The sequence below is a fragment of the Lathyrus oleraceus genome, chromosome 1 (genome assembly GCF_024323335.1).
Source record: "Lathyrus oleraceus cultivar Zhongwan6 chromosome 1, CAAS_Psat_ZW6_1.0, whole genome shotgun sequence".
NCBI classification, from domain to species: Eukaryota; Viridiplantae; Streptophyta; class Magnoliopsida; order Fabales; family Fabaceae; genus Lathyrus; species Lathyrus oleraceus.
In genome coordinates, this window is record NC_066579.1 from 268,539,772 (window position 1) to 268,556,499 (window position 16,728).

The 16,728-nt window shown below is 34.1% G+C and overlaps 1 long non-coding RNA gene and 1 pseudogene across 1 annotated transcript; one reads left to right on the plus strand and one right to left on the minus strand.

The window, feature by feature from the left end:
* Window positions 1-4,345: 4,345 nt before the first annotated feature.
* Window positions 4,346-7,078, minus strand: LOC127130194 (uncharacterized). Its single transcript, XR_007806432.1, has 2 exons — window positions 6,817-7,078; window positions 4,346-4,557 (listed from the first exon to the last, which is right to left on the minus strand). It is a non-coding gene; the product is annotated as an uncharacterized LOC127130194 (long non-coding RNA).
* LOC127130184 (dehydration-responsive element-binding protein 1A-like) lies at window positions 5,012-6,191 on the plus strand (annotated as a pseudogene).
* Window positions 7,079-16,728: the final 9,650 nt, after the last annotated feature.

Here is a 16,728-nt window from a genome sequence, read left to right on the forward strand (position 1 = left end):
AGATGATGAAGTGGTATGAGGAGAAGCACGGCCCCCCGAAGTATATGGATTTGCCTTACAAGAGGGACCAGGAGCCTCCGAAACCTGCTGACTCTTCTTCCGCTGCACGGATCCGTGCTGAGCAACCCTCAAGTGCCTCAATCTATCCTATATATCAGCCATTATGGTTGTAAGTTAAAGTAAGGTAGACCATTAGTGTATGCAAACACACAAGCAAGAAAATCAAACAAAAAAAATACTGTAGAAAATTTCTAGAGATGCATCTCCAGAATACTGTAGAAAATTTGAGAGAGTGTTGAAGAAGTGTTTTGAGGAAAATAAGAAGTGAGGAAGGAGAAGAGTATGGTGCAATTTAACCTCCAAAATAATTTGGAGATGCATCTCTAGAATTTTTTAACGTTAACTGACCTTTGGGTGCGTCCGCAGATGTATCTCTGGAATCTGGAGGCATTTATGTATTTTTGCATGGTGCGTAAGAAGTATATGGGGTGCATTAAGAAATTTCCTAGAAAGAATATAAAAAAATGACATATTAAGCATGATTATGACATGTTCAAGAAAAACATAGTACAACCGTCCAATTTAAAGAGTTATGGTATTTGGACATCATATTTGATATCATACTAATGTCTTTTATCTCTCTTGACAACTTTGAAATTCAATGATTAAGACAAAAACTAAGAATAAAAAATCACGGTTGCCTAGCTTCCCTTCACCATTCATAGAGTCTGGAAAAACACACATCCTCTTTTCTGAAACCTCACCTCTCTTACTTAAGAAACCTAGTCTGAATTCGATCAAGCCAGTTCGAGATAAACCCAGTAAATTATCCGCGGAAGCACTTGGTAATGTATGTAAGTGTAACATCTCTTCAAGGCAACGACTTATTCCATGTGTCAAGGGCGACAAATTATCCATAACAATATCAGAAGATAAATACTTAATTGGTCTGGAATCTTACAAGCATAACCTACATGGGAGGATTTATGGTCAAAAGGATCCCCTCCTTTCTGACAATACTTCAAATTCGAACAAAACTATCCACTCTTTGGAGCTCAATTGCAAAGTAGGGTATCACCTCCCTAAGAAGGGGCTTTTACGAATTCACTTCCTCTACTTTAGAATATGTTAGAAGGGTAAGATCCATGCCTTCATGGAGCCTAAAACCTGGAGTTTAAAACTCTTCCCTTAGACTAGGAATTTTGTTCCTACTAATGTTAATCATACTTCAGCCTAATTTGGGTCAGGAATCATGGGTTATCCTAAGAATATTGGAGACCCAAAATCATATTTGTTATTGCTAGTAGTCTGGCCCCCATATATGTGTTGATTCAAAATCCAATAAAACTTCTTTTGATAGGGCTTTTGGACATTATGTTAGGATTTTGATAGATATTGACTTATTAAAATAGATGTGAGACAAGATTCTAGTAGAAATAGTGATATATATATATATATATATATATATATATATATATATATATATATATATATATATATATATATATATATATATATATTTGGACATTATGTTAGGATTTTGATAGATATTGACTTATTAAAATAGATGTGAGACAAGATTCTAGTAGAAATAGTGATATATATATATATATATATATATATATATATATATATATATATATATATATATATATATATATATATATATATATATATATATATATATATATATATATATATATATATATATATATATATATATATATATATATATATTTTATGGAGATGTAATATGAGAAAATTTCTGAACTGTACCACAGCAAAGTTATAGGACACTCTAACCTCAACTGTAGGAAAAACTTGAAAAGGAGGACACATAAAATATAAGGAAAGCAAAGATATACAATAATTATAAACGGAATGAGCAAATAGATGATAGCAAGAAGCTTGATAAGGCTAAGCAAAACCAAAACAATATTGGGTAAACAAGTGGTGTGATCAAAGAAAAAGTAGACCAGGTTAATACAACTAACTGCCTTGATAATTATATTTCCTGAAATGGTCAACTCATGGAAAACTATTCAAATAGAGAGCCATCTGAATGTAATTGATAGCCAAGAGAATTGTAGGCAAGGAACCTCTAGGATGGATACAAACTATAAATGAGATGCCTAATGTTGAGAACATAAGTTCGGGTGAGTCTGAGTTTGTAGATGCAACTCAACTCAATTTAACTGAAGACACCATAGCAGAAATTCAAGGCAATAATAAAAAAACTCATGGGCTAATATGGATGACTACAATGAAAAGTAAATTTTTTTAAGGATAAAATCTCTGAATAAGATGATACAAATTTCCAACTAGTTGTTTCAAAAGCTAAAAAAAGAAAAGAAGACAAACTAAAAGATCAAAGGATGTTTATGTTACCATATCCAAAGCTGGTCAAAATAAGCCTTTTGCATGAAGTGTTTTTTCTGAAACATTAGGGGCCTTGCCATTTTCCCCTAATAAATTAGCCTTTAAAAATCTTTTAAAAATTCACAAGCCTGGTGTTTATCTAATAGTAGAGCCTTGGATGAATCAAGCTACATTTTCTCAATCGTTCTGAAACATATTGGATTTCAAGCTCTTTGTTGTCAACAATAGACACCGTAGTGTTCCAAATCTTTGAGGCCGCAGACAAAATATTTCAATGATGGAAACACATTTAATGAGCTTGTTTCCAACTACTTTTTCAATTGACTCCAATCGTTTTAAGTCTAGCTTACCACGAACAACGTCTTGGAAGCCGACTAAAATATGTCTTGGAGGCTGACTAAAATTGCTCAAGGCTTCCCTGACTCAACTGTGACCGACAAATCTTTCGGGGGAAGTTATTCTATGTCATCCAAAGGCCCAATTCATCTCAAATACACTTCCCCCTACCCTAGGTATAAAAAATCAATTCACATAGAAAATAATGTACATTCTCTTATCTCCATTTTTTTACTACATTAATCTTTTAGAGGCTTAAAGCTAATAATAAAAATGAACCTCTAATAAAAATACTGAACCTTGAATTTTTGTCATATAATAAATTTTTAATTATGTAATTATGAAAATAAATATTATTTAAATTTTAACGAGTAAGAAGTTGTAAAATATAAATATAAAAGCGCATACGGGCAATAATTTTTTGTTGCTTTTTCTAATTGCATGAGTTCGATTCTAATTGACATTATTTTTTAGTAGTGTATTAAAAATGGTACTTAAAATTATAAATATTGGAGTCAAAATTCGAATACGCGATCTCAACCTTATAGCAAAATCTTTCTTCTACTGGGTTGCAAATGTAATATATGTTAATTTTTAAACATACATATATTATATATAATCATATTACGATTTAATTTACAACTCTATTATTTTAAATTTTCTCAAAATATTACATTCATTCAAATAAACAGACTCATCAAAAACACATTCTTAATTTCTCTTTTGTTTGGAGTTAACAAAGATTAATATTGTAAAATCATATATAACTTTTTTTTATATATATAAATCAATTGTGTTTTGTTAATTTGTATAAAATATCCAAAAATATCTTACAAATTAAGACGGAGGGAGCCGTAAAAAAAACTTCTCATGTTTTAAATCGAACTAAAACCATAAATTCAATTTATTGTGGACAATAATATTTATTTTTACAAAAAAATAATAAATATTATTATCATATTCAATAATAATAGATATTTGACGAAAAATAATAAATACTATTATTATCTTATTCAATAATAGATATTTTGACGAAAAATAATAAATATTATTATCTTAATCAATCATTTCGTTTTAAAATAATTATTATAGTTAATCATTTTATACAGAATAAAAAACATATAATAAATAAAAAAGAATAATATTTTTACTGTATTATATTTATTTATTATTGATATATTCGAATTATCATAAATATAGAATGAGAGAATAATAAATTAAGAATATTAATTATTGATACAATTAAAAAATAAATATTAAAATTGCATTAGAAATTAAAAATCACATTTGTTTTGAAACTAATAATTTTATATAGATACGACGGTTATGTGAAGACATTGGAACTAATTATTATGAGAAAAAGGAATATACGCTCACAGTGTAAAGAAATTTTACACTGTAAATCAATAAGACTCGTGTATCCCGCCCCATCACACTTTTATTTTTAAAATACTGTTATGATTTAAAAATATAAAATATTTTGATTGAATGTGAGTGTAATATTTCTTTACACGGGCAGTACACTACTTTTAACCTTAATTATTATTACCTGATTTTATATATTTTGATCGAAAAATAAAATTGGTCACACACATAATCTACTTTGAATTTTATTTGACAAAATAATGCATACGTATACGAACGCTTTATTTCCATATTTACTAGTTTGATACGTCACTTTAGAAATGCTTTTTACACTCCATATATGGAAAAATATTCCAAATAAACATAAAGAGGAACAAATGAACTATAAACATGTGGACGTTATAGTTCCAAATAAAGATGTGGCTGTAAGAGACGAACTCAATTTTCCGTGTACATAATTCAAGCCTGCGTCCCTTTCTGAAAAGTGAGTTCAAGGTTAAAAATGGAAAAGAAAAAATGCCTGTCAACTCAACTGGATATAATAATAATTGATTATGAGATAGCTACTCCTTCTACTTGCACAATTTCAAAATCACGTGATGTATATTACCGGAAATTGTTTTTTTAGATTATCAAAATAAAAACATCATACTTATGCGATAATGTATATGTTTATATTTCTTATTTTTTATAACTTACACGCATTTCAAAATAATAACTACTCTAACATTCTAGTATATAAATTATAAAAGAAATGAAGACTTTTTTTTTTATAAATTAGAGCATAGACTAATTCCTCGAATAGCATAATACTGTAATAGAGGATAAAATTATTTTCAAAAGATTTACTATTACTGTATGTTTAGGACCTAATTCAAATTCAGAAATTCGAATTAAGCAGGAAGAAACATGTCATCGCTTTTGCGTATTTCTTTTTCTTTCTTTTTTTACTAAAAGAAGCATATTCCTATGATTGTTTTAATTACCTCATTTAGTCGACTCTGTCGAGGAATAAAAAACATCATTTAGTATCATGGAAGATATTTTGATAAAAAATCATTACTCTTTATGAGCCTGGTGTAGGGTCACTCTTCTCATCACTTTCCCTTTCTCTTTTCCAAATATAACCCATCACAAGGCAAACCAGCTGTCTCATTTGACGTATAAAATATCTAAACTCACTCACTCACACAAAACATCACACACTCACACACACTCTCACACTGTTACCACTTTCCTTTAACTATGGTTCCCTATATATACAACACCTTACTCTTCACAATCTTTACACCAACTCTATCTTCAGCCACCAATTTCACTTTCGAAACCTTTTCTATTGTCTCCATCACAAAAATATGTTTCCAACTAACAGCTCTTCCACTTCACAACCCAGTTCCTCAAAACCTTCCACTTCCTCCAACACAACATTGCCAAATTTAGAGGTCTCTCATGACATGTCAGTTTTCAACGAGGAACTGCGGTTAGCTGCTAGTACACCGAAGAAACGTGCAGGGAGGAAGAAGTTCAAGGAGACTCGCCACCCTGTGTATAGGGGTGTAAGGAGGAGGAACTTAGATAAATGGGTCTGTGAAATGAGGGAGCCAAACAAGAAGACTAAAATTTGGCTAGGAACTTTTCCGACAGCTGAGATGGCAGCCCGAGCTCATGATGTTGCAGCATTGGCATTAAGAGGTCGTTACGCTTGTCTCAACTTTAGAGACTCCGCATGGCGACTCCCTGTTCCAGCCACTACCGAGACAAAAGATATACAAAAGGCAGCTGCACTGGCCGCCGAAGCTTTCAGACCAGCCAACAAGACTTTAGAACCAGATGAGGCTTTTAGACCAGACAAAACTTTAGAATCAGATGATGCTTTCGAACCAGACAAGACTTTAATATCTAATGACATTGACACGGCAGTAGCTGCAACAACAGAAGAGCAATTTATGTTTCGTATGGAAGAGGAAGAAGAAGAGAAAGAGTTGAGCATTCCAGAAATGTTAAAGAATATGGCACTAATGTCCCCAACACATAGCTTGGGACATGAGGATGAACATATTGATGCAGACTTTGAAGATGTTGAGGTGTCACTATGGAGTTTTTCAATTTGATTTATCTGTATTCTTTATAATATAAAGTTCACTTTATTTTTGGGTTGCAGAATAGAAAATTGTCTGTCCTATACTATTTTTTATTAATTGTGCAATAGATATTTTAATCTACTTATGTGAAATTGAAAAATATATTTTTTTTGATAGCTTTTATGAGAATGTAACTAATAAGGTATAAAGTGCATCTCTAATCCTTTTTTTAGTATGTTCTATAAAAGGATACAAATATAAATTAACAAAAGACTACACAAGTATCAAATCATAGTCATGATCATTTCAATCAGAATAATCAATACAAAATCTATAAAAGAATAATCAATATTTTATAAATTTCGTATCTGAAGATCTAATTTCAATCCTTGCAGATCTAAATCTGAAGAAGTTGTCAAACAAGAACATACAGCAATCCAAAAATATCACACAAAAATCAAAACCTAATCAGAAATTAAATAGAAAACTAACCAAAATCAGAATTGCGTACAAAATTAAAGTGAAAATGAATAACTAGTGTCTACTAATTTTGAAATACAAACAGAGAAGAGAATTAAAGTTTAGGGTTTTCAACAAAAAAACTTAGGGATTTTCTGTTCTGAAAGAACGAACTGGACAAAATAAAGCAACTTACTCTTAGAGGAGAAGAAGACGACGGCTGTGAGATCTCCGGCACGGTGGCTCCGTCGAAAAACCTGGTTCGAAATAAAAATGATAGAACTGAGAATCGGGAAGAAGATGTGAAAAGTGAAAGTGTTGATGTGAAGTGTTGTATAGAGTACACGTGGAGAATAAAAGTAAGAGGGGAAAATAAAATAAAATCAATTTCATTTAAAATTGGTAGGGCGCAGAACTTTAAGCATGCGGTGGGAAAGAAAACGAGTGGAAGTAATAGGAAATTGTCTCATAAAACGCGTGTTTGTTGTAAGAGAAACTGACGCGACAGAAGTAGGAGCCACAAAATAAGTGAGAGTTGCAATGCTGTGTTCTTTTTGAATAATTAGAATAACTCAGTTGTATATTTTAATATTTCAGATATCTTTTCTTTTTTGAATAATGTTTAAATTTTTATTGATACTTCAACTAATAAACGTGAGATAAAAATATAGATGGAATAATCTTCCCAAAATTTAAATTTAGATCATTTTTCAAAAAATTGAAAATGACTAAACACTATTTTCATTTTTCTTTTTAAAAAGAATTCTTCTTAATTTATCGTTTATCTATTCTAGTGATAAATTCAAATCAATCCAAATTAAAATTAAAAATTAATTAAAAAACTAAAAATTGTAATAAAAAAAACAAATACAATTATATGTGTTTGGATTCCCTCTTATAAAAATCATTCACATTGGATCGAAATTTAAATTGATTTTTTAAAACCAATTTAAATTAAACCAACCAAATACATATATTTTAATCTTTTTTTTATTATATAATTTATTTTATTAATTTATTATTAGTTGATATTTAATTTGTTTCCATATTATTTATTAGTCGTATTTGTGATAATTACAATGAAGAGAACCCTTCTTGTGTAGGAGAGAGCAAGAGAATTTTTTGTGTTTAATCGGTAAAAAGTGATTATCCCTCTTGGCCATATGGTTAGAGTATTTATAGACTTTAAACCTATAGCTAAGTTAGTTACCTCGTTTGCCTGCCCACTTAGTTGAAATGTGGAAATAGGAAGACAGTTACTCATGCTTGGTAGGAAGAGATTATCTTTCTGGAAGGGTAATAGGATATGTTATTTCACCTTTACGTGATATACCACATCACACAAGTGTTAGCCAAGAAATTTTAAAAGAAAAAATTCAATGGAGAAGTCAACTGAAATTTCTGCAAACATAAGGTAAGGTCAAGATGTCTTTCGACCAATGACCTGGGAAGAAGGAACAACAACATTTCAATGTGGATGAGTCTGGTCTGAGGCTTAGTAAAGTTTTAAGAAGTTTGGTCGTTCATCAAGTTCAACAGGTCGAAGGAGTTCGACTAAATGCAAATTCAAATTTCAAACTGAAGTAATTGTCTTTTGGTCTTATCCAAAATACTAAAGACACGTGGAGATCAATTGAAAGTCAGTCACGCATGCAAGGATGACGTGTCGGACGAAAAGGAGTTTGAGTGTTGGGAGACCGTTAGGTCATAGCATTATAAATAGGAGTCCTAATGGTAGGATCAAGGGGTGGAAAAAAAACATAGTAAACTTGTATATACTCAAAGTACCCGCATACAAAAGATAAATGAGTTTTTATGAAGGAATGTACTTGTGTACTACTTTTACATTTATGCAAATAAATTTATTTTCCATTTAAGTTATTCTTTACTTATTTTTATTTACCATTCAAATAATCAATTTAGACCTATTTGAAATCACGTATACCATTTGCTTTCAAAAATTGATAATTTTATTAAGACATCCAACATTCATTGCAAGCAATCCGACAACATTAAATGCATACTCTCTTTTTTTTCTTCAGAAAATTAGCACAAACTTACCCTAGGATTTACTAGTTTGGTCCTTCAAGAAATAAATTTAAAACTAAGTGATTTTTTTAATCAAAAACACTGATAAACAAATTGGCACGTCAAATGGGACATGTTTTTGCTAACTTTTTTAGTTATTTATTTAAGAAATTGTTTGCATTTTGTGTGCTTTGTTGTGATTTTTCTTGCATTTGAAGAATGTTTTCTACATCTGGATTTAAGTGCGCTTGAGAAGTGGTAAAAATTTAGTTGAAATGGTTCATCCTAAGAATAAGTCACTTCCACCAAAATAATGCTCTAGATACTGAACAACCTGTCTCATCGACAATTGAAATGACAGAATATAGTAATCCCATAGGGACTAATGAACCTGTCCTCAACGCACTAGCGAGTGCAACATCGATGTTGGGGGTGGTGGTTTCTTTTCCTATGGAAACAAGTATTCCTACCACTCCCAGGCCGACACATGCTCCTTTAGTGGACCCTAGGCTTTCTTATATGTCATGTTTTACGATGCCATTGGTGTCGAGGGATTTCCTCTTTGGTATGCCAATTGGAATGATGGAAGGATTACAAAGCAACACTTTAACGTATGCAGATGATAATGCAACGATAGCGTCCCCTTTAAATCCATATGTAGTGTCAGGGCCTGTCATTAGCCACCTTGGTCGAGCAACACAACATGGGGGACTGCATTTGCTCTCCAAAACGCGCCAGCTCTTACGGAAAACTCCATGTTGTCCATAAGATAACAAATGAATGAAAGTAACCACGAGATGGTTAATATGCTTACTCAGCAAATTGGTACATTGTTCAACCTCCTAATTCAGAATACTAACTAGAGTTACCAATTATTAGCCAATCAGATGGGTCGAATAGCCAATTTTTTCAGTGCCCCTCAGGCCCAGGCACAACACATCCCTCAGATTGCGCTAGTTAGGCCGATAGGTATGCCTGACAATGGAGTTGTTCCTTTTAGTTAAAGGAAAGAACTACAAGAGGTACCTCAACTTGTCAGACCCCTGTACTTATGGGAGGAGAAGAACGAATAGGTCAGGCTAACCAATGGATAATTTAGGTGGATAGGAACCAAAATGCTGAAGAATTGGTGAAGAATGTTTGACAAGATAACCTAACGGGGCAGAATAATCTAACCCATGTAGTTAAAAACATCCTTGCTCAGAATGACCTTAATGTAGGGTTCACATAGACCAAATTTCGTGTCTCTTTTGATTGAATATGTTTTGTAGACAAAACTTCCCAAGGGATGAAAAGTCCCTAAATTCACTAAGTTTGCAGGATATACAAATGAGTCGATTGTCAAGCATGTCGCTCGATACTAAACTTAAGCAGGCGATATAGCAAATAATGAGATTTTGAAAATGAGATTTTTTCCAAATTCTCTAACAAAAAATGCTTTTATGTGGTTCACGACACTCCCTCCTCATTCCATGTATAACTGGAATTAGTTAGGGGGAGTGTTCCATGAACAAATTTATATGGAGTCGAAAATTAGTCTTAAAGAATTGGCTAGCGTAAGGCGCAAGGCGCCTGAGTCAATTGATAATTACCTAAATAGGTTCAGGTTGTTAAAAGCAAGGTGCTTTACCCAAGTGCCTGAACATGAACTGGTCTAAATGGTCATTGGGAATCTGGATTATTCTATTAGAAAGAAACTAAATACCCAATATTTGAGAGATATAGGTCAGTTGGCTGACAGAGTTTGACAGATAGAATGCCTGAAGGCTGAGAAAGAGAAGGTCGCCTACATAGAGGCAGATGAAAGAGACCAAACATGATTATAATATAGGGTATGTGGAGGTGTTTACTGATAAATTTGGTAAACAAAAAATGTTTATTTTAATACTTAAGGGATCAAACTCGAAAATCTCCCGAAACATATTTGTGTGAATTTAAACCTCTAAACATCATATTATGATTGAAATCGAAACACAATGTACAAATAACAATGTAAAATTTTGACAAGACTTGGAATGTAAGAGGTTTTGAAATAAATATAAACTGAAATTGAAATGAAAACTAGAGATAAAATGACAGGAATCAAAATGTAATTGAATGCAGAGAAAGACTTGAATGTAAAAGTGTTTGAAATTTATAAATGTGGAACGCATACATACATTTTCTTCACTCGTTTCTCAATTACGCAGATACTTTGAGTATGTATAAATGCGAGTAAAATTGCATACCCATATAATGTAAACAGATGTCCCCTTATATACTAATATAAAATAACTACCTTCAAACGGTCAACTAAACAAATCACAACACATATTACTTCCATACAGTTGTTATCTTCGATGAGCCTCCACGTGTCTTTGAGTAACCACCTATTTTAATCAGGCTAAATAACCAACTAGAACATTTGAAATTTTCACTAAGTCCACAGACTCTACCAACGCTCCTCAACCTTCAACTGCCTCGACCAAACTTGCCACATACATAACTTTTGACATGTTCAAATCACATTAACTCATAACTTTGATTTAATACATCTGATTTTTAGCTTTCATCATGACACACTTATTCTTACTTGCCATTTATAGTTAGGTCAAAAAATCCAAGGTAACAAATTGCCACCCCAAAATTTCTGGTTTCGATTTGAATCAGAAAAAAGAAACGTAGTGTTTTTATCATATTTTTTGACACTGCTTCCAATTATTCGCCGACATCATTGTCACTGTTACACCTTTTTATGGTGCATTGTCATTTTCAATGAGATATGTTTCATAATCTCATTATCACTCCTATTTTCTAGGAGGTCATGAATGTGCATGTCTGCTTTAACTTCCCCACTCACATTAATGCTCCAATAATGATCAAATGGAATTTCTCCCTGCCTTTGAATTCAAACCGATTGCAAATAGATTTCGACCGGTAAGACAACTTCATGTCCATAAGTCAATCAAAATGGAGTCGTATTTGTTGCCTCTTTGGGAGAGGTTCTACATGGCCATATGACTTGATCTAACATTTTATGCCAATTCTTTGGTTTCTTCCCAACATGCTTCTTGATCAAACTAATGACAACCTTATTAGCTACTTCGACCAGACCATTTGCTTGAGCATGATAAGGTGTTGAAGTCAATAACTTAATCCCCATTTCAGAGGAAAATTCCTGCATCTTCCGACCAGTGAACACCGACCCTTGATATGTCGTAATGGTCTCAAGAATTCCAAACCTATAGACAATATTTCTCTGGATAAATTCTATTATAGCATCTTGATCAACATTGACTAAAGGAACTCCTTCAATCTACTTTGTAAAATAATCAATGCCTACTAAAATATATTTCTGACCTTTAGAGAACGCTGGTCGAATTTCACCAATCAAATCCAAAGCCCATCCTCCGAATGGTCGTGGCTTTACAACCACGTGTAGATCACTTACAGGAACATGTTAAACGCCTGAATGGACCTTGCACTCTTGACAACCCTTATCAAAGTCGAATCTTTAAGCATTGTAGACCAATAAACACATTTGCAACACATCAACCATCGCATCTTGTGCGCTACCCGATGAGCACCACATGCCCCACTATGGACATTCGACACAGACAATTGTGCCTCACTTTCACCAAGGAATTTAAGTAAAACCCCCTAAGGCATTTTCTTAAACAATTAGTTTGCTATGACCACGTAGCTCAAAGATCTACATTTAACTTTTCGATCAGTCGAACCAACTGGATTTGCTAAGTAACTGACTATTGGCTTTCTCCGGTCAATGTCAACCAAATTTTCAATAGTCAAGATCTTAAAGTTCTCTAGATCTACTGACCGTAACTTAGTCATTTATAGATCCGATGGGGATAATCTTGTTGACTTCACTCTCCCTCGAACTTCAATAAAGTCCTTTAGTTTCTCTTTATACATTTTATACCCTGAGGCAACTTGCGCCAATTCATTCACTTCTTGATTTTCAAGTCTAGGGACATGTTGGTGAAGGAGAATGGCGATCCAAAATGCAGCGGAATTTAAAATTTCTCCTTTAATGATCCTTACGAATGGGCATGATCAGTGATAGAATCGTTACCTCTTGTGGCGATCACGAACGTTGAACGATGACAACGCCTCTACTTAGTCCACATGAACGGATTCCTTCAATCTCAGTGCTAGCTGCTACGAATGAAGGCTTTAAATGAGAGAGAGAGAGAAACGAAATTGCAAGTGTGACAATGCTTCTACACAAGGGTTCTATTTATAGAACCACTTGTGTGGGCTGCAAGCTAAAAAGCCCACTCAAGTGTATATGGCCCATATCTTATAATATGCCAAAATCACTTAAGCGCGTGATACCTTACCATATTTCGTATTCTACTTAAGTACACCGTACCTTACGATGCTCTATAGTTCACTTAAGGGCACCATACATTACAGTATTCCTTAATTACTCTATCTCTCATCAATCCGTCCTTTGTGTGTGACCCTATAGGTTTTCGCGGCATTGGCAATTATATTAAATCACGTATTTAACATAATAAACAGTAAGCGGTATCTAGCAACACATCACTGCTACCCAAGACACGAAAATGTCATGTGATCTGACAAATCCTTCTGTGATAATAATTATGTGTATAATTACCCTTTTGCCCTTAGGTCTATATTGAACACAAGGCATAGACCGTGTCATCCTCGTCCAGTTCAATATTGGGCCTATAGACATTTATCCTGTTACGCAGGATGGGCAAATTCCATCTAGGTCACTCATGTCCCTTAGCATGCTTCATGGAGTACCCATCAACTGTCTTTATGGTCATCCAATTACGAACAACGTTTGATCAGCAATAAGGCACTCGAATCTACATCTAGGGTCAATAGTGGTTTCAGGTCGAAGGGTGGTATACACCATTATCACCATGAGAATAACTTATGACACTTTGCATAACATTCTATATAGTATTCTCATAGTGGGTCAATCCAGTATAAATATTACCCTTAATATTCATACCTATGTTTAAGACTTGATAACTCTTTATCCATGATCCATGAGATGTGATCATCAGTCTATAAACATAATAGTCTTCATGCTTTAATGTTATCCCACTTCACAATAAAGCTTGACTACAGATACTTTAAGAATAGTGTCCTTATGTTTAATGTGATCTCATGATTAAGTCATACTTGATACATTAAACGGACTAGCTATTCTAGGGACTTTATTAAACAAACATAATAAAGAAAAAGCCTTTTATTATTAATAAATAATTCGATACAAGTACCAAAAGTATTGGCCTCTAGGGCTTACACCAACAATCTCCCACTAGCACTAGAGCCAATCAGGCATACCCCTAATGCCCATAGATCTAGTATGGCCATCATGCTTCTGCTATGCAAGAGGCTTTATCAGTGGGTCAACAATATTTTCAAGTGTAGGTATTCTGCATATTTTCACATCTCCTCTATCTATTATCTCTCAAATGAGGTGATAACGCCTAAGTATGTGTTTGGATCGTTGGTGAGATCTAGGCTCCTTAGCTTGTGCGATAGCACCATTGTTATCACAATAGAGACCAATGAGATCCACAATGCTAGGAACTATGCCAAGTTCACTAATGAACTTTTTGATCCAAACAGCTTCCTTTGCTGCACTTGAGGCAGCAATATACTCGATCTCGATTGTAGAATCAACAACTATATCTTGCTTTGAACTTTTCCAGCTCACAGCGCCACCGTTTAAGCAAAACACATAACCAGATTGCGATCTAAAGTCATCCTTATCTGTTTGGAAGCTAGCATCGGTTTATCCAATTACAGCCAACTCTCCTGACCTCCATATATCAAGAATGAGTCCTTAGTCCTTCTCAAATACTTAAGGATATTCTTAACAGCTACCCAATGGGCATCACCAGGATCAGATTGGTACCTACTCGTTGCACTTAAAGCATACGAGACATCTGGTCGAGTACATAACATGGCATACATGATAGATCCTATTGCAGATGCATATGGAATCTTATTCATGCGATCCCTTTCTTCCTTAGTTGAAGGGGATTGTGTTTTTGATAGACACATGCCATGTTGCATAGGTATGAATCCTTTATTGGAATCATACATATTAAAGCGTCTCAGCACTTTGTCTATGTACGTACTCTGACTTAGGCCAAACCGTTTTTGTGATCTATCTCTATAGATTTTGATTCCTAATATATATGCTGCTTCACCTAGGTTCTTCATAGAAAAGCATTTCCCCAACCAAGACTTTACTTGTTGCAAGGTAGGGACATGGTTTCCAATGAGTAATATGTCATCTACATATAATACCAGGAAAACGATCATGCTCCCACTAACCTTCTTGTAGACACAAGGCTCATCTTCGTTCTTGATGAATCCATATTGTTTTACCGTTTCATCAAAACGAAGATTCCAGCTTCTGGAAGCTTGCTTCAATCCATAGATTGATCTTTGTAACTTACATATCTTTTGGGCTTCTTCTGGTATGTTAAATCCTTCAGGCTGTGTCATGTACACATCCTCAAGAAGATTCCCATTAAGGAAAGCAGTTTTGACATCCATCTGCCATATTTCATAATCATGATATGCAGCGATAGCAAGTAAAATCCGAACAGATTTAAGCATTGCAACTGGTGAAAAGGTTTCATCATAGTCAACCCCATGAATTTGTTTATATCCTTTTGCAACCAGTCTTGCCTTATAGGTATGTACCTTACCATCCATGTCAGTCTTCTTTTTGAAGACCCACTTGCACCCTATAGGGTTAACTCCTACATGAGGCTCTACCAAGGTCCAAACTTGGTTTGTGTACATGGAATCCATTTCAGATTTCATGGCTTCTAGCCACTTCTCAGACTCGGGACCAGTTATGGCCTCTTGGTAGGTCACAGGCTCATCTTGATCCATGAGTAATACATCACCTTGATCAGTTATGAGATATCCATATCTCTCAGGTATGTGACGTATCCTGCTTGACCTACGTTGGTCTTGTTCTACTTGAGCAGGTTGCTCTTCCACAACTACTTGTGTTTCCTGCTCTAATTCCTCCATAGGTGTATCGATGCTTTGTGATTCTTGAATTTCTTCAAGCTCTACTTTCCTCCCACTGATTCCTTTGGAAATAAAATCCTTTTCTAGGAAAACTCCAGTTCGAGCGACAAACACTTTGCCCTCAAAAGGATTGTAGAAGTAATACCCTCTTGTTTCTTTAGGATACCCCACAAATAAGCATTTGTCAGATTTGGGCTCAAGCTTAGTTGAAATTTGTCGTTTCACATAAACTTCGCAACCCCAAATCTTCATGTAAGACATATGTGGTTTCTTACCACTCCATATCTCATATGGTGTCTTCTCAACCTTTTTGGATGGAACACGGTTAAGTGTGTAAGCTGCTGTCAATAGTGCATGTCCCCAAAAGGAGTTTGGAAGATCGGCGTGGCTCATCATGGATCGGACCATGTCTAACAGGGTTCGATTTCTTCTCTCAGATACACCATTCCATTGGGGTGTTCCAGGAGGAGTAAGTTGGGATAGGATCCCACACTCTTTCAGATGGTCATCAAACTCTAGGCTTAAATAATCACCACCTCGATCTGATCGAAGAGTTTTAATATTCTTACCTAGTTGGTTTTGTACTTCATTCTTGAATTCCTTGAACTTTTCAAAGGACTCTGATTTGTGTTTCATTAAATACACATGACCATATCTACTGAAATTATCAGTAAATGTGATGAAGTACTGAAAACCTCCTATGGCTGGTATGTTCAGTGGTCCACATACATCAGTATGTATGAGGGCCAAAAGATCATTAGCTCTTTCACCTTTTCCTGTGAATGGAGACTTTGTCATCTTTCCAATTAAACAAGATATGCATGTCTCATATGATTCATACTCAAAAGAGTCAAAGAGTCCATCTTTATGGAGTTCGGAAATGCGTTTCTCATTTATGTGGCCTAATCGACAATGCCAAAGGTAAGTTGGATTTAACTCATTAGGTTTCATCCTTTTAGTATTAATGTTATAAATAGGCATTTAAAGATCAAGGACGTATAGTCCATTGTTAATTTGTGCAGTAGCATAGAATATATCA